The sequence below is a fragment of the Cervus elaphus genome, chromosome 5 (genome assembly GCF_910594005.1).
Source record: "Cervus elaphus chromosome 5, mCerEla1.1, whole genome shotgun sequence".
In the NCBI taxonomy this organism is placed as follows: domain Eukaryota; kingdom Metazoa; phylum Chordata; class Mammalia; order Artiodactyla; family Cervidae; genus Cervus; species Cervus elaphus.
The window spans coordinates 35,500,658-35,505,057 of NC_057819.1; the positions used below are offsets into that span (position 1 = coordinate 35,500,658).

The 4,400-nt window shown below is 37.2% G+C and overlaps 1 pseudogene; it reads right to left on the reverse strand.

Annotated features, from left to right (window-relative positions):
- Nucleotides 1-282: 282 nt before the first annotated feature.
- LOC122693148 lies at nt 283-1,918 on the reverse strand (annotated as a pseudogene).
- Between the last annotated feature and the right edge of the window lie 2,482 nt (nt 1,919-4,400).

Sequence of the window (4,400 nt, forward strand, 5' to 3'; positions counted from 1 at the left end):
TGCTGAGTCCTCACACCACAGCTAGAAAGTCCAAGCGCTGAAACAGAAGGTCCCACATAATGCAACGAAGATCCCGAATGCAGTAACTAAGACTTGAGGCTGTCAAATTGATTAATTAATTAATTAAAACAAGAAAAAACATTTTTAGCATTTGCTAAAAATGCTAACCATCATCTGAGCTTTCAGAGTGTCATAATAAAATTGCTGATGGAGGCTATTGCCTTGATGTTGGTGGCTGCTAGATGATCGGGGTGGTGGTTGTTGAAGATTGGGTGGCTGTGGCTATTTTATAAAATAAAACAGCTTGTCCTTCTCCCTGGTCACAGTATCCTTGTACTGTTGGTACTTGGACACCGAGTCTCTCATATCAGCCTGGGGGAACTTCATCTCATCCAACCCTTGCTGGTCCACCAGTGCACCTTGCTCTGCACATGATTATGAACTTCTCAGAAATATGCTTGAACATCTCAGGGTGGCAGGGCTATTGCCAATGAAGGTGGTGGACTTTTATACCCCCTGGGGTGGGATGTCACCGACAGCTGCTTTCACATAGCTGGGGATTAACTTGAGAAAAATACCTGCAGCTCTTACTTTTTACTTTATCATTTTAAATTGAAGTATAGTTGATGTACAGTGTTTCAGGTGTATAGCAAAGTGAATCATACACACATATATGTATATTCCTTTTAAATTATTTTATATTATAGGTTATTACAAGATACTAGATATAATTTCCTGTGGTATACAGTAGGTCCTTGTTGCTAATCTATTTTATACATAGTAGTACCTGTTAACCCCAAATTCCTAATTTACCCCCTCCTCTCCTTTCCCCTTTGTAACCATAAGTTTGTTTTCTATACCTATAAGTCTGTTTTGTAAACAATAGCTGCTGTTCTTGTTTTGGAGTTAAGTATTTGCCTGCCCACCTGCACAGACATGCTTCCCCTGAAACTAGCAGCCAAGGTCAGGCAGTAACCATGGAGGGAGTCACAGATGGCCATTGAGTTCTTGGAGTGGAACATCTGGTGAGTGAGCTTGGGCACCTTGAGGACCCAGTTTTGCTGGCTGCCCCTGCTGGTCAGTGGGGTGAAGACAGGCATGAAGACATGCAGGCAAGGGAAGAGCACCATGCTCGTCTCTGGCTGTCACAGGTCAGCGTTGAGCTGGCCTGGGACACACAAGTGGTGTGGTCAGCTTTAGATTCCTGTAGCAGATGGGCCTCATTATCAATGCAACAGGTCTCTTGTGTGTTTTCTAAGAGCTGATGGAATGAGAGAGTGTGCTGTAGGGCTCTACCATCGGTGACACGTTGGGCAAGGTCTGCTGACAGATGCCTGTAACAAATATGATAATGAAAAAGGTGGAAATATTGAGAAAACTGCCAAAATCTGACACAGAGACTATGAGACAATGTTGTTGGAAAAAATGGTTGATGCCACAAGTCTTCAATGTGTACCAAACAAACAAAATGTGAGAAACTCAACGTGAAGCCCAGGGAAGGAGCCATGCATGTAGCATGTATTACATAAGCCAACAGAGGAAATGGAAAAACAATATTATCATTTATTTGGTTCTGCAAGTTTTGTAAATTCTACTAACTCTGTATTTACTTCACAAAGGTAAGTCACTAAAATATAACTACACTTAAGAATAGAAAAAGGACTTCCCAGGTGGTCCAGTGGTTAAGAATCCACCGTGCGATGCAGGGGACATGGGTTCAGTCAATCCCTGATCTGGGAGCACCCCACATGCCGAGAAGCAACTAAGCCTGAGTACCACCACCGAGCCCGTGCTCTGTGGCAAGAGAAGCCACCACGATGAGAGGCCTGTGTGCCGCATCGGAGGGCCGCTCCACCTCACCGCAAATAGAGAAAGCCTGTGCATGCCAACCAAGAGCACAAAAGCCTGTGCATGCCATTCTGGCGTGGCCAAAAATGAATAAATAAATTTTAAAAAAGAATAGAAAAAGACAAAATATTTGAGAAAAATAATGAGCATATAGAATTATAATGAATTCAGATTACTTTGCCATCATCTTTAGAATTCATCTTAGCTTAGAGAACCCAGCTGAATACTGTAGGTGATGTTTCATGGGTTTACTGTATAAATCATTGATGATGAATGTTAGTCATTATTAAGATTACACCTAAGGGAAAATTGGCTCTATATAAAAGCTATTGAATACATATACTTTCTAATGTTTTAAATTAAAAAACAATATTAATGATATATAATATAATTTTGCTAATGATCTTCTATTGTCAATGCTTTACCTCAATCAGCCAAGTATTGATCCCAAGGAACAGGAAGTAATAAGGTCTAGTAACATACACAAATTGGATTATGAGAGGCTAGGTTTAAAATAAAACAGAGTAATGGAAAATAGGAAATCCATTTAGGAGACTGAACTGTTCCAGAATAAGAACTACTGTTGTGCTTCAGAACTTTAATAGAATCAGCTATGTGATGGAAGGATGCATGATCATATTAGATGATCTCTTGAGGACAGCTGTATTCCGTAACTATAGAAAAGCAGATAACTGTTCTGTAGTATAGAAAATAATGTGCAATCAAAAATGTCCTTTTTATTTGAGGTGTACTAGTTGTTCAGTCGTGTCTGATTCTTTGCAACCCCATGGACTGTAGCTCACCAGGCTCCTCTGTCCATGGAATTCTCTAGGCTAGAATATTGGAGTGGGTTGCCATTTTCTCCTCCATTTCTTTGAGGAAAGTAATATAAAACACTGTAAAGACTGCTTATGAAAATGGAATCAGCTATAAGTAGAAAAACTAGAAAGCAATGTGTTTGTGCATAAATTTATGTCAGACACTGTTATCAAGTGTCTGTTCTGTTTATGGAGAAACAATAAATAAAGGATTAAGACTGGTTGTTAATCCATTAAGATAAAGTTACATGTAAGATCAAATTAGGCTGTGTATTATTTATTGACATTTGGCATATTACTGTATTGTTTTTATTTGTGATTTAAGGTCATGAAGTAAGGATATTCTTATCAGATCCTGTTACTCTTTATTCTTACAACTGCTAGTCCTATATTCTCTTTATCCTAGTTGGCAATCATGTTACTAGTTAGTCCAATTCTTTGCTAAAGATCAAGTAATCTTTATACTAAATATTCCTTTTTTCTAACTACTATGTGATTTCTGTTACTGAATGGACTCTGACTGTTACAAAAATAGAGCTTCTTTGTTATCAGTGAAATCACCACCCAAGGCCAGTCTTAGAATTTTAGCATGAAGGATTTCATCTCACTATAAGTTGTTAGGCTGTTATTACGCAAAAGTTCTTTAAAATACTGAAACAGAATAAACTACAAATAGTTTTTTACAATGCATTGTTACATCACAAACATCTCCTTAAATTAGACTATTAAGTAAATAATATAATAATATATTTATTATACAATTTTTGCTTACATGAACTTCGCTGAGATGTGAATTGCATATGGTAAACCACATATGTTTACCATTAAAAATGTGATGGATTTTTAAAATCACATACTTCTATAACATCACCACCACCAGAATCAAACTATAGAACATTTCTATTATGCCTAAAAGATCCCTTATTCCTCATTAGAGTTCATCATTCCCTCTGTCCTCAATCATAAGCAACTACAACTTGTATTTTGGTCACTGTAGATCAGATGGCACTCTCTAAAATTTTTTACATAGCTAAAATTTTTTCAGTCAGTGTAGTGGTTTTGACATTTATTTCTGTTGTTGTTTGTTTCAGAGGTTTGTTACTTTTTATTGCTGTGTATTGGTGACTCAGTGGTAAAGAATTTGCCTGCCAATGCAGAAGCCTGAGACTCAGACCCCAGTTTGGGAAGATCCCCAGGAGAAGACAATGGCAACCCACTCTAGTATTCTTAGCTGGGAAATCCCGCAGACAGAAGAGCCTATCAGGCTAGAAGCCATGGGATTGCAAAAGAGTCTAACATGACTTAATGACTGAAATAGCAACACCAACATTTGTTGGGTAATATTTAATTGTATGGAGATGTCATAGGTGGTTTAATCTATTCATCAATCCATACACACAAGATTTTTTCCAAGCTGGGCTATTAGAAAAAATCTGTGAACATTCATGTATAAGTCTTTGCTTGGAATTTTCTTATTTCCCTTGCGTAAATAACTAGATATAAAATTATTGGATTATATGGTAGGTGTTTGTTGAACATTTTAAGACATTTCTAAATCAATTTCTAAAATCATGTGTAATTTACACTCTAATCATCAATATACAAGAGTTTTCTAGTGCTCCACATTTGCATCAAGTCTTTGCTCTGCCACACTTAAAATTTTCATCAAAAGAAGTTATCACCACTTTAATAAATTGCTTAAAAACAAAATATTTTCAACATCATTACTTAGGA